We start from the raw sequence: 23794 nt of genomic DNA, 5'->3' as shown, positions 1-23794 counted from the left end.
GCCTACTACACCAACACTGCAAATGACAGTGGATAAATAAATAAGAACTAAAGCTAATTGCGTGGAATCCGTGGATATATCTATAGTGAGACTGCATTAATATTCCATAAGTCGTGTTGCGCCACACACACACACACATGCACACTGTATAGCCTATGTGTCTAATGAATGAACAGTAGGCTTATATTATTCTAATTACTTGTTTCATTAGGATTTAGTAGATACTATATGATCCGCCCTATACGTACAGTAAGTACAGTACACATATTAAGGCCACCAGAGTCGGGCGTACCATGAGCAGACTGCATGGTGGACTGTACTACTATAGGGCAGTGCAGAGTAGATCTCCTAATAAAACAAGTCATTCGAATAATATAAGCCTAATAGCCTATACTGCGTTCATTCATCACGCACGTAGACCAGGGACGTGCACAAGACCTTAGAAAGGCAGGTGCCTGAAATCATAAAAGGGCATTAATTAGTAAATGTAATGTGAGCGCGCGCAGCGCGCGAGCCCGATTTTTGGGGTTAATACAAGTATATCATGGTACATTCAGTTTCACCGATAGATGTCACCAAAACGACATAGTGTCCCTTTAATAACACAATATGCGCTCCAGACCAACAGCTGCGAGAGAGAGAGAGAGAGAGAGAGAGAGAGAGAGAGAGAGAGAGAGGAGAGAGAGAGAGAGAGAGAGAGAGAGAGAGAGAGAGAGAGAGAGAGAGAGAGAGAGAGAGAGAGAGAGAGAGAGAGAGAGAGAGAGAGAGAGAGAGAGAGAGAGAGAGAGAGAGAGAGAGAGAGAGAGAGAGAGAGAGAGAGAGAGTATGCTCCGTGATTTTCCTGCACTAGCAGCAGCAGACAGGGAGGGGCTGGCGACGTGTTTCACGAAAATATACAGTGCACTGCAAACCCGACATTTTATTTTGTTGGGCAAATACCTTACCTGATGTGTACTCTTGCTTTGTTTTAGTTGAAATAGTAACTGTAAAAAAAGAGGTCTCGACTCGAGTGTGAGGGCACCGTGAGCTCAACAACAGCTGGATATCAATTTCCTGTTCAGTGCACTGCTGGCCCTGCGCGGTTTACATGTTGGCTGGAAGGACCTATTATTTACGAGAGGGGTGGCATTTCTCTCTCTTTCTTTACCTAATATTTAGATTCTATCGTGACATCTTTCATTTGGAAGGGCAGGGCAGTATATATATGTGCAACTGTAAAAAAAAAAAAAAAAAAAAAATAGGGTGGCATAAAAAGGGCACTTTCTAATGAGAAACGAAAAAGGCAGGTGCCCGGGCACCCCTTCACCCCTATGTATGCACGTGCCTGACGTAGACTATACCGTACTGCACGCGTGTGTGTGAACGCGCGCTGTGGCAGGTGGCCACGAGCTGTACGTATATATGATGACAATCCATTAATCTAATCTCATTTTGATCGGTCGCAAAGCGCTTCCGCTACCTATATCGGCCATTTCCACATGGCTGCATCATCAGTTGCACTATAATGAGCTGGACAGGTGTGTCTAACTCATACTTTTGGCGATTTCATTTGCATACAGGTATGTTTGCTTGCTTTATAAGGAGCTGCCGGAGGCGTGTCTGTATGCAGATAAATCTTTTAGCAATGTTGGTGAATGAGACCCAATGGGCCTCATTCATGAAGCGATATAAGAACATATTTCGTTCTTAACTAGCATTTCCTCTTATTTTGTTCTTACCTGGGATTCAGCAATGTTTTCTTATTGTTGCTTTTCTCTCAGGCAAGACCAAATTCTAAGAGTGGTCGAGAGCACTCTTACCCAGATAAGAAACTCTTACCCAGATGAGAAACATTAAAAAAAGCCTACCATTCCTAATAATAATAATAATAATACATCAGATTTATATAGCGCTTTTCCTAATGCTCAAAGACACTTTACAAAACAAACAATACAGTTTTAGTAGATACAATGTAGAAATATATATAAAAAGGTGAGAGAGGACGGAGTTCATGGGTTGAAAGCAAACCATTGGTCAATTGCCCCCAAGTACCCCCTAATAGGATTTTATAAACCCAAAACTTTATTATTATTATAACTTATTGCGTGCGTTCTTCTTCTGAAATGGATTATTGCTGTTAGAACAGTTAGATGCTGGCTGCCCAGGCGTACGCATAGAACGCATATTTACAACATCTCCTCTCCTCTCTTCTCTTCTCTGCTCGTACAAGTTCTGAGCGCATGTCTGAGCGGGCGTGTCTGTATGCAAATGATTTTAGCACGAACGCTCATTTGAATTTAAAAATGAGTGGGATTCATCATGCAATCGACCTGGGTAAGAACTAGTGCACTGCAACCCATGCCCAAGCCCGACGGGGCCCTACCCGACCCGACGAGTTCGGGCTGGGTAGGGCTTTATTTTTTAATAAATAATTCGGGCTCGCCCGGGCCGGGCACCGCCGTTTTTAATTTTAATTTTTTTTTTTTTGCGTTTTTTTTTTTTTTTTTTTTTTTTTCATATAACTAGGGTTATAGGATAACCTTCGTTTTCCGTAAGTTTCGTTTTCGCGCAAGCTGTCATCAGATAAACATTTGGATGTAATTACCGCAGTGCGCAGGGAGAACTCAGGGGAGAACTCGAGGGAGAACAGTGATGACCCTCAGGTGGATTGATGAACAAATGAACCGGACCGAAGTGGCATTGGTTGTGTTGGAACATAGCCAGTTGGCGAACGTTTTAATTTGTTCTTGGATGTATGTAGCCGGTTGGCGAAGTTTTGTTAATGTTGTTCAACGACAACGCGTTGCTGACGTCAACAGCGAAGTGGTGAGTCTGATGTTTATTATTTGCTGGGTGCTGCTGCCCTGTTTTGTTGTGCTTTCATTATGTTGCTCTGCTCGAAATCTGATTTCTGTTTTCTGTTTTCTGTTTGTTTGTATAGTGACTGAGTAGGCTATTGTGTCGTGTGTGTGTGTGTGTGTGTGTGTGTGTGTGTGTGTGTCAAAGAAGATTCTATAGCCTTCAATACGTTTTACAAGGCTGTCTAATAAGCGAGCACTGGGACGGCATTCTAATAAGAGCGAAACAGGCTATGTAAATGCTTCTTAGTTTTCAGCGTGATATGCGTTATTTAGGCAGACCTATTGGACATTTTCGTTTTTGTTTATTTATTAAGTTAATATATAAAGTGTTTAGAATATTTAAAACAAAAAAATAATTTTATATTGGACTATATAATAGAATTTGCGAATCAGGCTATAGAATGGTTTATTAGTTTTCAGCGTGATATGTGTTATTTAGTTAGACCTATTGGACATTTTCGTTTTTGTTTATTTATTAAGTTCATATAAAACCGTGTTTCGAATATTTAAAACAAATAATTTTTAATAATAATAATAATTTTTTTTCGGGTTTTCACGCGGGCTAGGACTTAAAATATTATTTACAGTCGGGCTTATTTTCGGGCAGGGCCTGAAGTTCACGGGCTCGGGCTGGGCACGGGCTTCATTTCAAGGCCCTTGCAGACCACTAGTAAGAACCGATTTCGATGTTAAGAACGGCTTGATGAATGTGGTGGTGGCTTATCTTATTGTTCTCTTAACAGACAGGTAAGCAAGAATATAAGAAAAATAATAAGAGAGTATTGTTGAATGAGGCCCAATGACTCTATCTACCTACTGAATTATGAAAGTTGATCGTGGAGCGTTGTTGGCTTTAAATTCCATAGGAGAGTTTTCCTCCACTGTTGCACTAATAGAAGTGTGGAATAGGTCTGGCAATACACAGTTTGTTATTGATCATTTGGTTGAAAATATGCCTACTGATAAAAGCTGCTAATAATGATCCTCTCAGGTGGAAACATTTCCCAGTCGCAAGAAACAAAAAACTACTATAATGTCTCCTAGTTTTTTTCATCACTATTGGACAATATTATAAATCATACATTTACATTTACATTTACATTTACATTTACATTTACATTTAGTCATTCAGCTGATGCTTTTATCCAAAGCGACTTACAAGTTCTGTACAACAGGTCAATATACAGCCATGTTGTCAATACAATAGCTAATCTACAGGTAAACGGAGCAGAGAAGAATGCTTGGATCTCATCTTCCAGATTGCACTTTGTAACACCAAAGCCACTGAGAATCGTCAGTCACTGCCGTTTATATCAGCGTTTCCGTTAGCCGGTAATTACCGGTATTTGACCGGCAAAATCTGTTGAAGTCCGACATATTTAATCTCTCCGGTCTTAATGTCCGGTGAAAATAATTCCCTGAGTCTAATTTGATTATTTGAATTGTATTAAAATAGGCTAAAATTAAATAGCCTATGCGATGAACGAAACAATCATTACATGATTTGTTTCATCGTTGCTTCTAATAATGACAACGACGTTGTCAGCGAGAGCTTAGTGCTGGGTGTGCGAACTTTTGTGAAGCTGCAGAGCCGGAGCAACAGCAGCACAATGCAGTACTCCAGCAGTACTCCAATTCAGCCATTTTCAATTCAATGTTGGGTGGGGGGCGCTGTTGTGCGGTTCCCAGAAAAGAGCCAATAACAGCTGAATCTGCTGCTCTGCAGCGCCATACTCTCGCAAATAAGTCATTGGGAGGTGGAGAGAGAGAGAGTCGTCACGCAGACCCACGATAATGTTGCCGTCGCTCTCTGCCAAATTTCTCAGTTATTCGCTTGATATAATTAATACAAATGTCCAATATAACGGAATTCGTTAGCTCATAAAAATGTGATTATAACAGACTGTTGTTTATTAACACTTTGACTGCCATGAAACGTGTTTTGACGTCATTGCGGGCCATGCTCAAGTTGCCGGAGGACGCTATACAGCGTCCTTATATCAATATTTCAAAAATCTGCGATCGGATTCATATGTCCCCTCCGCTGGCCTGAGATCCACCAGCAGGACCCACTGAGCTCTCTGGCGGTTCAGGAGCGCCATCTGGTGGCCGATCGGCGCAATCGCTTTAACAGGAAGTGGCATAGAGGTTGTGCTAGACGTCCGTAGTACTTCCGGGCGCTCGCTATAGGTCCCGGGACTCTGGCTCGTCACGCTACACAGTGATCGATTGCCAATAACTCGATAAACAACATGATTTGGACGTATATACCATTATACAAGCTGGAGATGGACCGGGTAAATTTACATCCCATAATGATAAGATTTCAACTCTACGATGATCGCCCAACGGCACGCGGAGACTGGGGTGAGTTTCAGCGTGTAACGTTACCGTCTTCGATACTAACTGCTATTATCAACATTTGACCCACATTAGATGATTGGTATAACGCTGCCCACGGAATTATAAACGCCCCCTAGCCCATCCGGTCAACATCAGATGACGTGTAGTAACTTCTAGAAGTACGTCTAGTTGGAATTTTTTATATCGCGCTGATTGCCATAAAACTGTATTGCATCATCAATATAATGCATTTGGGGCTATACTGTAGATCACGTTCTGGAGAAAGCTGCAGAAAGAGATGAAAACATACTTATACATTAGACCATACTTTAATATGAATATGTGAATGAAAAAGTTTAACGTTGCTACACAATGAACAATACATATAGGACTTTGAATGGGCCCTAATAATGGCAATGTAGCAATAGAATTTAAAAAGTTATAGCCCTGCAAAGAAGGGGTACTTCTCCATAGACAAATAGAGCTGGCAATCTATGGTATATCATGAATTTAACCCAAGGCAACCAAAGTGTTAATGTCGGGCCACAGACACCTATTTGATTTAAAGTCGGCAGCAGCACGAGTCTCGGGACTTATTTTATTTGGAATATAATGACTTTATACGCAAAAGTAGCCTAGTTTTAAGTAAAAATATTATAAATCTACATGCCTTGATGATGTCTTTGTTTTGTTGTCATTCTTTTGCCTATCAATTGTTTTTAAGCTCAATAAACTCTGACCGGAATGTCTCTCATTTGACCGGTAGATTGAAATCTACCGGACACTGAGGCCGGCAACAATTTTTTCTAACGGAAACCCTGGTTTATATTGCACTCTGCGGTCGCCTTGGCAGTGGAAAATAAATGATCATACATAGCAGGTGTGATGTAAACATTGCAAGAGCAAAGAAAACTGTGAAAATGTACTTTTCAAAAGGTTATATGAGGTAGGGAAAATATGAAATGTAGAAAACCATGAATATAAACAAAGAGTTGAATAAAACGTCCCCTTTGCTGCAAGCTGTTTGATATGTTGATGAGTAGGTACTGTCCATGGTGCTGACAATATTGTCCCTGGTGTTGCACACTGCTGCTGTTTGATGTGTAGGACTGTCAATGGGCTGTTTTAGTGACTTTGTTTTGAACTAATACATAACTGACTTAGACCTCTGTGTGTGTATGAATTATAAGGAGATTGTGTCATTGTTGCATTAAAAAGCCAAAAGAAAATTACTTTTCATTGTCGACCCGCCCATGAAAACCAAATGCCCTGCCAGTTACTTTCCTCTGGTGCTGGGTCTGTTGGGACTTACAGTAATCCTCGACCCCACCCTCTCATTTGACCCCCATGTCTGCTCCATTGTCAAAACTTCATATTTTCACCTCCGCAACATTGCCAAAATCCGTCACTGCCTCTCCCCCCCTGCTGCTGAATCCCTCATACACGCCTTCATCTCCTCCCGCCTGGACTACTGTAACTCCCTCCTCACTGGCATCACCTCCCACTCCCTCCATAAACTGCAGATGGTCCAAAACACAGCCGCCCGCCTCCTCACTAACACCCGGACCCGCGAACACATCAGTCCTGTCTTCCACTCCCTCCACTGGCTCCCGATCAAGGAACGCATTAACTTCAAAACACTACTCCTCACCTTCAAAGCCCTCCATAGCCTGCCCCCCCCCCCACCTGACTGACCTCCTTCTCCCCTACCGCCCCACCCGTTCCCTCCGGTCCTCTTCTGTGTGTGTATATTTGGGGGTCCTTGGGTGTCTCCTGAACCTAATCTATTTTACTTTGGTCATCGTATGTATAATAATAACCTTGTAACCTCCTGTTTCAGCATTTGAGAGACATAATTGGGCGCTCACTCTGAAAACATCTTGACCCACATCGGAGATAATGAACAAACTAAACAAAATATCCACTGTTGCAAGCTCATGAGACTGCCCCTGATGATAAGAAAGGGTTAAGAGTTAAGCCTGGGTCACATATTATTACCTACCATCTGCACCAGATCAGAGTGATTCCGGTGGCTCTGCGGGTGAGAAATCGTACGGGCGGTGGTTATCTCCACAAAGGCTATCCCCTGGATTGTGCTCTGAATCATTGGAGAAACACCAAGTGAGACCATCGTATTTAGACTGTGAAATTGTTCAGACGGCCCCAATTTACGCCACGTTCACTACACTGGTGGTGCGGCGGTTCCTTTCGTTCCGCGGCATTACGGCGACAAATGTGGGCAACACATTGAAAGTGTCCTTTTCTTCTGTTGCCAAAGGGATTGCTTGGCAGAAAGCTGTGTGTAACGTCAGCTGGCGTGCTGACGATAATGCCTCTCCGTGGTCCTCCTTCCACACAGAACCCAACTGGTCTGATGAGGCAAAGGACATCTGGAGGAAAACACGCTGTGTTCCAAACTGCTTCGATTGGCCTTCATCTGCACCGCAGATGCCTTTTTAATGGTTTCAATTATGAGTGGAGGAACATGAGAGATTTCGGCTTATGGCCCCCCCCTTCCCCAAATTAGCCTCTTGTGCGAATGGCGGTTCTGTGAAAAAGGCATGATCTCGTCATGCTGGTAATCATATCAGCCCGTAATGATATGCAAAGTGTTGATTAGGTGCGATTTAAGAATTCATTCACCTCCACACAATTTATCATCTTTTGACATTGAGAGGCAAACGGGCTGTTCTGTGAACAATGGGTTAGCTCAATTATTCCATCGTTCTTCCTGTATGAAAGCAGCTGTTGCTCACCTCATATAACTGGTTAAATTACAGTAGGTGGACACCAGTGGTGGCTGCTGACCAACTTTTTTGGTGAAGCAAACATTTTATTTTTAAAACATCCCCCACTGTCAGTGGTCAGTGTACACAGATGAAAACATATTAACATTAGGTGACGGCGCACCTGACCAGACACAGATGCAAAAAGTGTCATATTCGGTGACGGCGCACCTGCCCAGACAGATGAAAACATATTAGGTGACGGCACACCTGACCAGACACAGATGAAAACATATTAGGTGACAGCGCACCTGACCAGATGAAAACATATTAGGTGAAGGTGACAAGGAAAAGGAAAGATGAAATTACCTACCTGGGTTCCATCCTAGAGGCAAATCTTTCCTGTGACAAAATGGCAACCAATGCAATCAAAAAAGTCAACCAACGAACAAGATTCTTGTACCGGATCTTCTCTCTGGTAAACAAGAATACATTGAAGACTCTAACAGGAGCACTCATTCAAGGGTACTACGACTGTGCTTGCACCTCATGGTACCAAAGCACATCAAAGGCCCTAAAAACAAGGCTACAAACATCACAAAACAAACTGGTCAGACTACTGCTTGGCCTTACTCATAAAACCCACCTCACCCCTGCACATTTTGACAACCTAGGATGGCTTAGAGTAGACGACAGAGTACAGCAACTTGCAATGGGCCTGGTCTACAAGATACACTACACCACTGGGATACCCATGTACATGTCGAAATACTCCCCAAAGGTCAGTGAATACCACGACCACAACACCAGAGGGAGTTTCACAAATCATGTTCAACCCAGATTCGGCTCAAACAAGGGACTAAACACGTTTCGCAATTATGCCACAATAATGTGGAACGCCCTACCCACAACCGTGAAGGAATGTGAATCCCTACCCTCCTTCAAAACCGCTCTCAAAGAGCACCTACAAGTGGCTGCAATTAGAAACAGGCCCCTGTAAATGTCCAAATCCCCCCCCCCCCACAAATTTGTTATGATCTCTTGTTACTACACAGTTATGTATCATCTGAATTTCCTCAAGGGACACTTTTCTTAGTGAAGCACTGCCTCACCTGTAATCATATAGAAACCTATCCAATCTTTACAACCCATCCATCAGTCTGTCCATTATGTCTGTTCATCCATCCATCCATCCATCCTTCCTTCCACTCCAGAAACATAATAACATATGATTGCAGGTTGTTATAGTATTGTCCTGGTGAGGAGTACTTGCCTGTGATGGCCGTGTGTGGGCTGCAGTTAGGCTGACATTACTTTGATGGCTGTGTGTGGCTGGCGTTAGGCTGACATTAGGTGTCAGATAGGCACCAGGAGATGAGTGATAGCCCCTGTCCACTTCACAGGGAACATTTATGAGTCATTATTCCATCATTATCATCCTTGCCAATGACTCAGAGCCCTCCTCTCTCCTGCGGGAGAGTTTTTCTGCTGTCTAATGGGCCTGGGGTGTCCGTCATTGGGCCAAAATGGGAGCAAACACGCTCATCCCACAGACATTGGTTAGGGAAATCATGAAAATGACTGTGTGTGTGTGTGTGTGTGTGTGTGTGTGTGTGTGTGTGTGTGTGTGTGTGTGTGTGTGTGTGTGTGTGTGTGTGTGTGTGTGTGTGTGTGTGTGTGTGTGTGTGTGTGTGTGTGTGTGTGTGTGTGTGTGTGTGTGTGTGTGTGTGTGTGTGTGTGTGTGTGTTTCCTCATCTCTCTTTCCAGATGTGTCGTTAAGGATAAAGGCCTGTGCCTATGCATCATTAGGTAGTTGACTGAATGGGAATAGGACAGGGTGATTTATGAGAATGGGACATTTTAAGAGGGTGGATGTGATGTTCTCATTGGCTATGCCTGCAGTGATAGAGCCTGGTTTAACAGTGGAGGATCACTGTTTCCTCGTCGACAAGAAGCTGTATAGAAAATAGTAGTAAAGTATTTTTACTGTAATTAACTCATTCAGATGGCGGAGAAAGGAACATCTGATTACCCCAAGATTCGTAACATAAAGGCCTTACCTCACATCTGATGTCATGCAAAAAGAGTATTCCTGATCGCCATTCCAAATATCGATCGGGTTCATTGATCCAACGTTATAGTCCAAAACACATAATCCACGATGCTCCCAGTGGGGGGACTCAATGCAATAGTATCCAGCTGCATGCCCGAGAAGTAAAACCTGGACCGGACTTATTTTTTTGATGCACAGTCCCAGCCAATCAAATCCAATGATGTGCAATACCATCCGGGAGACGATAGGCGGCGGTATTTGCCCTTTGCGAGCTCAGACCCATTCCCAATGATAACGTCAGGCTGGATGGATGAAAAATGAATGGATATTGCTAATAAAATAAATAACGATTAAAACCCGACTATACTCATGATTGGCACTCAACGCATGGCGAGTTAACCCGACTATACTTGTGGTTGGCACTGAATGGCTTAAGCAAGAGCTATGCCCTGGCAGCTAACCCTGTTCCCTCTGCTAGCGCCACTTTATGTGTAGCTTCCCCAGCTAGCATGGCCTCCACTTTGTGTGTAGCTACCCTGTTCCCCACTGCTAGGACTGGCCCTTCAGCTAGCAAGGTCAGTTTCCCTGGTGCCTCTCTGAAAAAATATTTCCTGCGTTCCCGCCCCTGCGGGCCTGGCTGGTCGCCGGGTGGCTCCCGTGGAGGGGGGGGTACTGTGAGGGCTGGAGGAATTCTGCATGCTGCCCAACGAGGGGGCGTGCCGTTTTTCTGAGTCACGCACCTGAGATTGATCCACAATCAGCTCGTCGGGAGGATTCATATACGCTCACTCCCCTCCACTCCTGGTCGGGACGTTCTTGTTACTACCATCTACTGCCGCGTCTCCGGCGTGAGACGTCGTGCCACCCCTGTACATCACCACCTGTCGCCGTTTCCTGGAGGCCTCTATGCCAAACGCAACGCAGTTCGGTTTCCGGGTTCCTCTGATTGGCCGTGACGCCCACGTGACCCGCGCTAGCACGCCCCCTTATCCACCGCTGCCGCTACAGCTCGCCTGTGTGTTGACGCTCGCCTGTGTGTTGACGCGCGCGCGGCAGAGCGGCATGGACTTGACTTTTGCTTTCAATTTGACTGAGAAAGTAAACATTATAGTTCTACTTTATAAAATGCTAATTGTAAATATGATTAAGTCCACTCCACATTACAGTTGATGCGTGATGCTGCTGAGGCGTTTCTTGACTGGCGTTGCATAAGATTTACATTTAGTCAGCTAGCTGATAACTGCATAAGCAGCATATTAAGATGACTGCGTTTCTTGACTCAGAGTGGCGGCGCGACAATATTATTAAACAAGAGAGCTCCTTCATTGAAGTGGGTGGTGTTACCAACAGCGCGTTTCTTGACTCAGGCATCTATGCCAAATACAGCTGATAACTGCATAAGCAGCATATTAAGATGACTGCGTTTCTTGACTCAGAGTGGCGGCGCGACAATATTATTAAACAAGAGAGCTCTGTCATTGAAGTGGGTGGTGTTACCAACAGCGCGTTTCTTGACTCAGAGTGGCGCGTTTCTTGACTCAGGAAGCGAGCGTCAAAGCCGCTCTGCCGCGCGCGCGCTGCAACACACAGGCGAGCTGTAGCGGCAGCGGAAGCGGTGGATAAGGGGGCGTGCTAGCGCGGGTCACGTGGGCGTCGCGGCCAATCAGAGGAACCCAGAAACCGAACTGCGAGGACACTTTTTTAGAAACCTTCTTATCTGTTCTCAAAATATATGTATTTGGCATTTATAGATGTGTGTGTTTCATAGGAATAGGATGTAAATTACCATATGAAAATGAAGAAAATACAGTTATCACAACTCAATGCAAAAATGTGTAAACACTACGGAGGATCCATTACACAACAACACACAAATGTAAAACACAATGTGATGTTTTTTTTTTTTTACAGTAACTCCAGTATCCTTATCAATAGGTCACAGTTTTTTGTAAGCAATTTGAATACAGTAACAGTATACATACTGCATTTGGAAACATGACCTATACATATACAGGCCTCTACTACTATACAGCAATGCATCTTGTACACATCATTCTTGCCCTCCACCCCCAAAGAAGAAAAGAAAAAATCCTTTGAAACCTGTGCACTCTGCACTGGCCTATATAGGTGTGGTGGTCACATCATTTGCAACACGTGTCTTACATTTTGAGTCATTGTGTTTTATCAATGCCACCAGATGTGTTCATTGTGTTCAACTTTAGCTGACTGTGGCTATCATTGAGCTTGTTTGCAACATGTGTTTTAGCAAGACAAAATGTGGTTAGAGTTGTGAGAAAAGGGGCATTGAGTTTTGTGGATTGTGTCTATAGGTGAAATGTGTTTGTGGTTTTGGCAAATGGGGGCTAGTTTTATTGAATGTGTTTAGGGAACTGGTCATTTGGTTAAGGGTATTGGCTTTTGTGTTTTAGCAATCGTGAAAAAATTTAAACATAAATGACACAGCGGTCACCATTTCAAAGGGAGTTTATTTACTTTGTTAAATAATGTTACAGTATTAATATAGCCATCAATATCCAAATTAATTTATTTTTAATAAAATGTATTTATCAATTAACAAGTCACTTAACGAGTCCTCGCCTGCACCTTCCGAGTCCGAATGCAGTCAATGCTCGAGTCCAAGTCTGAGTCATCAGTGCTCAAGTCCAAGTTGAGTGTGTTAGCATTAGTAGCTATCGTAGTAACTGTATGTCTTTAACTTAACGTTAACTTGACCTAAGTGAGGAGGCCCTGTTTGAAGCTAACATTGGTGAGCTACTGAGACGACTGAGGAGAACCAAAACTCCTAGTTTTTATTAGCGCATGCTGTCATGTTGATATTTTACTTGTGTCTGAAGATAACTATTGGGGGTGAGGGGTTACTATGAACTTGCTTTCTTCTTCTTTCAGTTAGGAAACATGACCCATAATGGTTCACGATAATACCATATTTTCTTTGTTGAAGGGTCTTTGACTGTCTACACTTTGCTCACAATCACTCTTGGTTTATACATTGTTTTTATAACAATATAAATTATTAACAAAAGCAAACATCGTGAACCATTGTGGAAATGTACAAAATCTCAGAGGGACTTTTATTTTAGCAGCCCTCATGATTTTCACTTCTAAACATTGGAATTAATTGATAACATTGATTTATTGCCCAGCTCTACTTGCAGCCTACATTTTAGACATTGAACCACACTGGGGTCATATTTGATACACTATTGAATTTATGGTCTTCATGACACCGGCTGTGTGTAGCTGTCAATACATTGGGTTTACAAAGGGGCCTTTGTGGGTAAAGCCAGTGCATTTTAATTCCACCAAGCAGAACATTAGCATTTCATTATGCACAAGGGAAAAGCTGCCAAGAGGCCTGTTGCGCATCACGGCATATGCATGAGTAAGCCTCACTCTCTCTCCTTCTCTCCCTTACTCTCTATTTCTCTCTCTCTCTCTCTCTCTCTCTCTCTCTCTCTCTCTCTCTCTCTCTCTCTCTCTCTCTCTCTCTCTCTCTCTTTCTCTCTCTCTCTCTCTCTCTCTCTCTCTCTCTCTCTCTCTCTCTCTCTCTCTCTCTCTCTCTCTCTCTCTCTCTCTCTCTCTCTCTCTCTCTCTCTCTCTTTCTCTCTCTCCTCATGTTATTTACTTGCTCCAGTGTTACTGATTTACGGTGGCCTGATGTAGTCCTGTGCAGGGAGTCAGCAGATGAATTCCACATTTGTCACATTAATAGTCCACCCTCTACACCACACACACACACACACACACACACACACACACACACACACACACACACACACACACACACACACACACACACACACACACACACACACACACACACACACACACGTCAATTCCCCTGTACGGCTCCATTCACACAAACACCCCAATCCCTTTCTCTTTTCGCCTCCTCATGTCCTCACCCCTCCTTCTTCCACCTCCTGCCTTGCCCCCAGTGTGCAAAGTTCTATTTTTGGTGCTAATAAGGACCGGAGGAATGCCTACTGTATGATTATAGAGTGTAGTCCCTACATTAATTTTATCATTTGAGAATACAATGTCCTTGCAAAGAAGTGGGGGCGCACCAATACATCCCTGCTCACCACCTCATCCCTAATACCCACAACCACTCTCCTCTTCCTCCTCCTGCTCCTCCTCCTCCTCCTCTTCCTACCGCACTTGATCTCCAATGCCACAACGGACCTGAAACATAGACATTGGCTTTGGTTTCCTTTTATTCTACTTGATGTATTTTAGCATGTTTATTCAGGATTTCGCAACTACAATTAACGCAAAATCAACCAAAAGTAAAATATCATTCCTGTTTTCGATACGGTCGCATCACGATAATAGGCAAATGCCTATCAGCATAAGAAATACCTTAAATAAATACTAATTAATTTAATAATCAGTTCTTCTCAGACAAGGACATCATAAGAAATGTCACCCACCACATTGAAACCATTGCACAGGGAAAATTAAGCTTTGATTATTCCATTCCAAGAAATTGTTATTGGCACAGCCCTACTATTAATTGTTTGAATGAGGAAACTACCTCATAAAACCTTCCTACTTCTAGCTGTTGGTCTGTTCACAATGCAGTGTTTGGAAGATTCCAAAGTATCCATCATCCGTTGGCCAGTGGGGCAGACGGCTACTAGTCCATGATTGTCAGTCAGGCCGACTCTGGTCTGGAATGACTGATATCCGGTCAGAGTCAAACTGACAGAGGATAGAGATATCAACGTAGCATCACTTTAGCAGGATAATGTGTTCATTCATGCATTCAAACTTGACTACAGCCATCCACAACTATGTCCCTAAGCTGTTAACCACAGAGCAGTCAATCTGCATCCTATGACTTTGATTTTGAGAAGCAAAAATATTTTTACAGAAATAAGTGCAACTTGGTGTAACTTAATTCATGTTAACTTAATGTAAGACCTGCAGTAGGTAACTTCTCCTAATTAACATTTAGTTTGAATTCTGACAATCACAATAATGTTGTCACTGATGATTATGGTAAAGGGAGAGAGTTTAACCACTATAGCCCAAATACTGAGTAATGCCTACTGAAAGTCTAAGGGCTAGATCCACAAAGAATGGATTGCACGGAGCAAGTTGCACCCTTACTTACAATTCATTATGAATTGAAAATGGGGGACCCTGATGTAAACAAGACGAAAGTCTTTCTCTGGTCTGCATCCCCTTAACAATTGTGTGTATTGAGCCGTACTGTATTGTACCCATTCTGCAATCTGTTAATAAAATCGTCATTCAATCAATCAATCTGCATGGTGGCTTCCGGCCAATCAGGGAAGTCGGCTGAGACAAGGCCCACACCTCATTGGCCACCGCGGTTGTCAGACTCACGTGAGAGGCTAGAGCAGAGAAACACGGCGGATGAATACAATGCAGAACAGCAACAGCTCATTTTGACCACAATCACGGATCACCCGCCCTCTTGCAAGGTACCCACAGTAAGCTTTAAAGGAACACTCCAACATTTTGGGAAATTTGCTTATTTGCCATCTACCCTGGAGTTAGATAAGAAGATACATACCTTTTTCTTCTCTGTGCATGCAGTAGGAGTAGGAAGACGTGCACCGTTAGCCTAGCTTAGCGTCAGTCACTGGAAGTAGGTTCCTCCATTAGCCTAGTTCCCAACGTCTTCCTACTCCTACTGCATGCACAGAGAAGAAAAAGGTATGCATCGTCTTGTCTAACTCCAGGGTAGAATCCAAATAAGCTAATTTCCCAAAATGTTGGAGTGTTCCTTTAACTTCAATAAATGTACTTTTATTTTAAAGTTACACTGCACAATGGCAGCTTTGAAGAAACCATTGAGGACAGTTATAGTCAACAAGCATGAAACCATCCAGACCAACTACGCAGCCAGTCGGTGTGAGAGTATGTGGTTACACTTGCTAGCTAATAGCAGGGCAAGGAACTGACAAGACAGCTACCAGCTGCTACCTGGCTGTGTGTGCACGATATTGTACTGTAGCGAATTCAGGGGGCCGCCGGGCATCAAACTCAGGCCACAGGCCACAGCACTAACCAGTCAACTAAAGGGTCTGACCCGTTAGCAAAGGCTTAGCAAGTCTAGGCATCCGTGGTTGTTACAATATCATCCCTACTCTGCAAATCCCTCTTGCATTTTGTGTTCTGTTCAAGCCAATCCTTCCAGCAAGCATTTAGGTAGACAAAAGAGCCACTGTGTTGAGAGGCAGCCATTTGCCACAGATGGTATGAGTCACGGCAAAACCCAAAACTCTACAGTCATTTAAAATTGCACCAGCAGGCGTCACATGCTGTGAATATATTTGCAAGTGAAAGCGATGTAATGTGGATAATGCTGCTTCGGGTATGGTTTTGGGAGATGCAGAGAAAATCGTTGCTGATATCCAAAACGCGCCCTTACAAAATGTCCCACAAAACGTCCATGTGTGAGAGACCACAATTGGCCACTTACAGCACATACAGCACAGTCATGCATGCCTTGGGGCAAAGGTTGCCTCACACCCTGGGCTTGTGCTGATGGATCCAAGATGTGACTGTGTACATTCCAAAAAAGGACTCTTCTGGATGCTACAGTTACACAGATATGGAATAATAAGGGACATGCGGACCTCTGGTACTAGGAAATTATTTTAAAGTTTGAATGGATAAATAAATAAAATATATTTGGTGTCTTTATTATTATCATTATTAGTATCATTATTATTATTATTATTATTATTATTATTATTATTATTATTATTATTATTATTATTATTATTATTATTATTATTATTATTATTATTATTATTATTATTATTATTATTATTATTATTATTATTATTATTATTATTATTATTATTATTATTTAAACGCAGCCACTAGAGGATAGTGCAACAGTCTCAGCATTCAGCTGGGCTGCTTTGTACTAGATCTGCAGGCATTGACATAAAGACTACATCATTGGTTGGCATTAGAATAATGGAATGAACATTTAACTGCTGTTTTGTACAATGTGCTGAGCCGTTTATGCTTAAATAAAAGAGCCCTGCTGTGCAAGAAATGTTGACTTGAATTTTAAGGCAGCGTGTGTGCCTTGTTTTACCCTGTGTTTTATGCGAGATTAGATTATCGCTGCAGCGGATTACACTCAGAGCTTGACATTAACTACAGATTCAATATTCTTTGTTTAAACTGTTTTGCCTTTGGCTTCAGAGCACTTTCTTCTTCCTTTGTTGTTGCTATTTTGCATTTCCTTTTGTCCTCTGTTTTAAAACCCCAATTAAAATAATCAACCGGTGGAGGTCAGAGGAGCTATTGGTCACTGATCTGTTCTCGTACTGTTAAAAACAGGTCAAGCATAGACAGAATCGTGAACTTTCACAGAAAACAATGGTTTTTATTTCCCCTTTTCACACATTTGAACGTGTCTAATAACCGGAGGAGGGATTTAGACTTATTCTATTTCTCAAGAAAAACATATATTTACTGTACCAAAGATGATAGACACAGGTCCCGACCCAGAGGTTGAAAACCCTGCTGCTAACATGATAAATAATAAGAGAGAAGCTCATGCTTGTCTAGTCGGATTTGTTGCCTCATGCCCGGGCTTCTGTTGCAAGCTATAATTAGTTTTAGTCTGTGTGTTTGTCTGAGATTGAAATTGGGACCACTTTCAAAAGTAGTAACATGCCAGATCTGTCATTTTATTTAAAAAAGACGACTATAGTTTTTTTTCTTAGTGTAATAATTGTATATATCATTAGACTCAGATATATAGAATTATTAACCGAAGTCTACTTCTGGATATACTGTAGGACATGCTGTTTCCATTCATTCAACTGAAGTTACTCTCCAATAAATACAATTGATGTTGCATAAGTCATCTCTTTGAAATAATTTACAGCCTTGTCATGTATTCATAGCACATAATCAGCGCCTCATAACATATCACACACCCCACACACACCCCACCCACACACACTAAAGTCACACACTAAAGGAGACATAAACGCACCACCAGTCATGAAATATTAATCTATGTGGCCTGGTTTTTAACATCTGACTATCTGACTTTTCCGACATTTTGTTTAATTTAAAGGGAAAATCTACCCTAAAACTGAATTGACATTGTGCTATACCAGTTATCTTGGACAGTTCAGTCAATATCTAGTATAAACATAGTTGTACCTTTATTAATCCCCTTGATGAAATTTGTCTGCATTTGACCCATCCTAACTATTTAGGAGCAATGGGCAGCCACACAGTGTGGCGCCCCGGGGACCAACTCCAGTTGTAATGCCAGCACCTTGGTCAAGGTCAATGGCAGGAAAACTAGCATGCATGTGTGTTGGTGTCGGAGGAAACCAGAGTACCCAGAGAAAACCTATGCAAATATATATATAAAGGGAGAACAGAGATGCTGGATTAATAGGATAGACATAGACACAGCACAACATTAGTCAGTTATTACATAGTATTACAATCATGTATCTTTATCTATAATATGGCAGAGAGAGATACAGAGAGAGAGACTAGAGCAATATTATTTGGTGGTGGATGCTGGTGTGGTGGTGGTGGAGGCTGGTGTGGTGGTGGTGGTGGTGGTGGTGGTGGTGGAGGATGGTGTGGTGGTGGTGGTGGATGCTGGGGTGGTGGTGGAGGCTGGTGTGGTGGTGGTGGTGGTGGTGGAGGATGGTGTGGTGGTGGTGGTGGTGGATGCTGGGGTGGTGGTGGAGGCTGGGCTGGTGGTGGTGAAGGATGGGCTGCTGGTGGTGGAGGCTGGGGTGGTGGTGGAGGCTGGGCTGGTGGTGGAGGCTGGGCTGGTGGTGGAGGCTGGGGTGGTGGTGGTGGTGAAGGCTTGGGTAGTGGTGGTGGAGGCTGGGCTGGTGGTGAAGGATGGGCTGCTGGTGGTGGAGGCTGGGCTGGTGGTGGAGGCTGGGGTGGTGGTGGTGAAGGATGGGGTGGTGGTGGAGGCTGGGGTGGTGGTGGTGGTGAAGGCTTGGGTAGTGGTGGTGGAGGCTGGGCTGGTGGCGAAGGGTGGGCTGGTGGTGGTGGAGGCTGGGGTGGTGGTGGTGAAGGATGGGGTGGTGGTGGAGGCTGGGCTGGTGGTGGAGGCTGGGCTGGTGGTGGAGGCTGGGGTGGTGGTGGTGATGAAGGCTTGGGTAGTGGTGGTGGAGGCTGGGCTGGTGGCGAAGGGTGGGCTGGTGGTGGTGGAGGCTGGGGTGGTGGTGGTGGTCGAGGCTGGGGTGGTGGTGGAGGCTGGGCTGGTGATGGAGGCTTGGGTGGTGGTGGTGAAAACCTTACTTGCAGGTACAGCAGCAGCAACCCATTTTGTCGGATGCCAAGGATTATAACACACCGCATCACACGCACGCACACACGCACACACACACACACACACACACACACATGCACACGCACACACACACACACACACACACACACACACACACACACACACACACACACACACATGCACACACACACACACACACACACACACACACACACACACACACACACACACACACACACACACACACAGACATACACACAGGGGCGGACCTAGCACATTTGCCACCCTAGACGAGCTTCATCACTGCGCCCCCCCCCCCCCCCCCCCCCAAAATCAAAACATCTTAACAGTTATACAGTAAAGTACTGCACCTTTATTTTTTACAAGCAAGAACAAGAGCTAAGAATAAATGTAAAGTGCACACTAAATAATTAAAACAAATAAACAACTTAGCTAACACACAATAATAATAACAATAACAAACAATAAAATAATGTGCAAATTTGCTATTAGAGAAAATTAAGATGAAATGTAAAGTGCACACTAAAGAATTAAAACAAACAACTTAGTTAACAATCAATAATAATAATAATAACAATAACAAACAATAAAATAACGTGCAAATATGCTTTAAAATAAAATTATGTATTGTAAAATATGTTACACATATATAATCAAAATATAATATGCTAAATAAACAAACAAATACATAAAAATTACAAATTCACTTTGTCTCAAGAACTATTTACATTCCACTCCCTATCATCACACTTCAAGGTTAGCCTGTAGCTCCTACTGGTTTCCATTTACAATGCAATCCTTCTGGCCTTCCTCGCTGCAAAGTCATCAATCACATCATCATATGAAATCTGACCACCAACCTCATGGTTAATACTGATTACAGCCAGAACACTGAGGCGTTCTTGAGCCATGGTTGACCTCAGGTATGTTTTCAATAGTTTTACTCCTCTCGGCTGAAGCTATACTGTTACTGGTAGTGTTGCACTGATCCGCAGAGCAATACACAAGTTGGCATATATTTCTGTGAGCTGCTTTGTGTGTATGATTTTCAACAACTCAAGAGTTGTCATGCTCTTTGATGGCAAGTCAGGTACATTTTACAACTCCTGAGCCAGCTCCTTCCCATCCAAATCAGATTACCCTCCATGGTTTAAGGTGTGTACAAGTGCCTCTGCTTGCTTCATCAGCTCTTGGTGTGGCAGGTCTTGGAAGTTGTTCAGTGATGAAGCTCTGTATCGACGGCCTGAGGGCATTCGTTTGTAATGGGTGTGAAGGGTGTGTGTGGTATCTACAACTATTTGGGAGGCCTTTTTAACGTCTGTTTCTTGTGGATGCTGCTGAATGGCTCCTGGTCCTTCCCAATTATCTTGCCGCTGATCTTAACGACCCTGTCGAGAGGTTTCCGGTTGATGGCACACATCACTCCAAACCATGATGTGATGTTAAAGGACATTATCGATTCCACAAAGGAGTTGTAGAAAGCCTGCAGGATTGATGGTCGCACCTGAAGCTTACTCATCTTCCTGAGGAAGAACAGTCGCTGTTGGCACTTAGAGTGGATTTTATCTGTGTTGGTGTTGAAGGTGAGCTTATGGTCGATGGTGGTGCCAAGATATTTATACTCAACGCGCTCTATTTTCTGGCCATTTATCTCCAGAGCTGGGGGAGTTGTGGGGGGAGTTGTGAAGTCCACCAGCAGTTCCTTTGTTTTGCTGGGGTTTAGGTCCAGGAAATTGTTCTTACACCACTCTGCGAACCTGTTCATTTCTCCAATGATGCGGTCATTGGAGTTGGTGGTGTCAGTATTTGATGAAGAGCATCTCAGGGTCTGAGCTGCTACAGTGGTCGGTGTACAGAGTGAACAGGACTGGTGAAATGACAGTTCCCTGGGGTGCCCCGGTGGATACTGTTCTGTTGGAGCTGTAGTTGCCATTTAATCTAACAGTCTGGTGTCTATTTGTGAGGAAGGAGAGAATGAGCAGCAACACATGATGATCATACGATGGCCATGCAACCCCCTTTCTGTTATCTGCTTGCGATCGAACAGGCTCAGACTTAATCATCAGAATATGCAAACTATCATCGTTTTGAGCTCACTTGACCACACTTTCCATGATAATATTTTTTCAATGTTGTCAATGATAAATGAATAGACATTTGATAATTTCATTAACTCATTCGGCGCCATCGCTTAATGAGCCAGGGGGAGCTAGAACGCCATCGCTTTAATCAATGGGGAGACTGCGACATTTGCGAGTGCTTAAAATATATCGTATATTATAGCTATGGGTCTAATGGTGCTTTTCCACTGCATAGTAGCTACTCGACTCGACTCGACTCTACTCTGCATTTTCGGTTTTCCATTACCAAAGTACCTGGTACCAGGTACTTTTTGGGTACTTTTTTAGTCCCTGCTCTGTCGAGGTTCCAAGCGGGTAGAAGTGGTACCAGAAAAGTCACGTGAAACACTGCAGACCACTGATTGGTCAGAAGAGAGACGCGTCACACGTTGGAGCATCTGCACAAAAGCAGAAAGCCGCCATCTTTAATGCCTCACTTAGGATTCATTTCATTCATTATTTGTTTGCAATAAACAAAAAAGGATAGATTCACTGTGTATTCTGCCTCATTTATTGATGAAACAAAACCGACATCAACCCAATTTACCACCGAGCGGAGAGTTTAGTGTCACAAAAAGATCGCTGATTTGTTAAGCTTGTTGTTAGCTTAGGTGCTAATGTGCTTCCGTTTTACCATGGCTAGCGAACATAGCGTGATCAATATAACTCGCTATTGGTTGTTTGTACTAGTAACATTAATGCTAGTAGAATAGACACAACGTGAGGTAATCACCATCCATTTTAAACCGGTAATTACCTAATGCTAACGTTAGCAGATAGACGCAAGAGGTAACGTTAAAGCTTGTTGTTAGCCTAATGCTAATGCTAACATTAACGTCAGCAGATAGACACGAGAGGTAACGTTAAAGCTTGTAGAATAGACACAATGAGAGGTAACGTTAGCTTTAGCAGAATGCTCCAAGCCTTCACAGACATAGCTATGCTCACGGAGCTCTCATGCTGTATGCCAGCGGGGCAGCGGCCCCGCCTCCCCACACGGAGACAAACTGAGTACTACCTGCAGTGGAAAAGGAACGAAGTACCAGGTACCTAAAGCGAGTAGAGTAGAGTAGAGTCGAGTCGAGTCGAGTAGGTACTATGCAGTGGAAAAACGCCATAATACACGCGTCGATTGTCAGTGAGTTGCTTCCAGTCAACATGCACAAAACAGATTGTTTTTTCATCTGTACATTTCAGTTTTATACCGTTTTGAATATGAATATAGTTTGGGTGCTTCTGAGTAATTCCAGGAAAAGACGCGATAATAGCGTTTTAGCGGAATACACTTATCACGTTGTCATTTTTCGCCTGATTATCGAATCTTCCTGAAATCAACGCTAGATTATCATTATTATCCTTCCTTGTGCATACATGAAATGGCCCTCATAGCGAGGCGCTCGCCCCCACCCCCACCGCAGCCAATGGTAAAAAGCACATACACATACACACAGATAGCTTTGATCACGGTAGAAATAAATATCAGATCAACGCAAGATTGGATATATAGAGTCCTTACCTGGTCTCTGATGTAATGCAAAAGAAATAATCCAATTATCTGATCACCATTCCAAATACTGCTCGTGGAGCTCCGTCCCACATTGTATTGCATTGCATATGAAGGGGGCGGGCAGCATCGCCGTGTAAACACTAGTCCTGCCGGAGTATTTAAACCCCGCCCACACGGCTCAGATCGTCCCAGAAAACAAACCACACCATTTCTAATGGAGTGCAATACCAGCTGGAAGGCTTAGGCGGCGGTATTTGCCCTTTTGCGAGCTCAGACCCATTCCCAATGATAACATCAGACTGGATGGATGAAAAATGAATGGATATAGCTAATAAAAGAAATAACGATTAAAACCCGACTTTTCTCATGATTGGCGCTGAACGGTTGGCGAGTTAACCCGACTTTTCTCATGACTGGCGCTGAATGAGTTAACACATTGATTGCCAGTCAGCAGGGGGCACTGTGGGCCGTCAGTGCCAGCGTTCTATTCAATGGGGAGAATGTCGTGTTTGCAGTGCTAAAAACTATATTAAATATTATAGCTATGGATCTAATAACGTTTTCAATTGTCAGTGAGTTTCTTCCAGTCAACATGAAAAAAACAGATAATTTTTTCACCCGTACATTTTTGTTTTATACCGTGGTGAATATGAGTATAGTTTGAGTGATTCTGAGTAATCCCAAGAAAAGACGCAAAAACTGCGTTTTATTGGAATTCACTAAACACGTTGCCATTCCTCGCTTGGATCAACAATCAATCTGAAATCAACGCTAGATTATCGGTATTATCTTTCATCATGCACGCATGAAAGGGGGCTTGGAGCGGGGCGCCCATCCATGCCATGATGTGACCAACGGGACACAACACACACACACATACTAC

At 43.3% G+C, this 23794-nt stretch overlaps 1 protein-coding gene across 1 annotated transcript in view; it reads left to right on the top strand.

The window, feature by feature from the left end:
• The window catches only part of LOC311233928 (glutamate receptor ionotropic, delta-1-like), a gene marked incomplete at both ends in the record, with an annotated part of 834874 nt that overhangs the window by 443725 nt on the left and 367355 nt on the right, over positions 1-23794 (top strand). The gene's annotated exons all lie outside the window — the stretch shown is intronic.

The sequence above is a fragment of the Notolepis coatsorum genome (genome assembly GCF_963971535.1).
Source record: "Notolepis coatsorum genome assembly, chromosome: 9".
NCBI lineage: Eukaryota > Metazoa > Chordata > Actinopteri > Aulopiformes > Paralepididae > Notolepis > Notolepis coatsorum.
The sequence above is the reverse complement of the archived record's forward strand: the minus strand, read 5'-3'. Positions and strand labels throughout refer to the sequence as shown.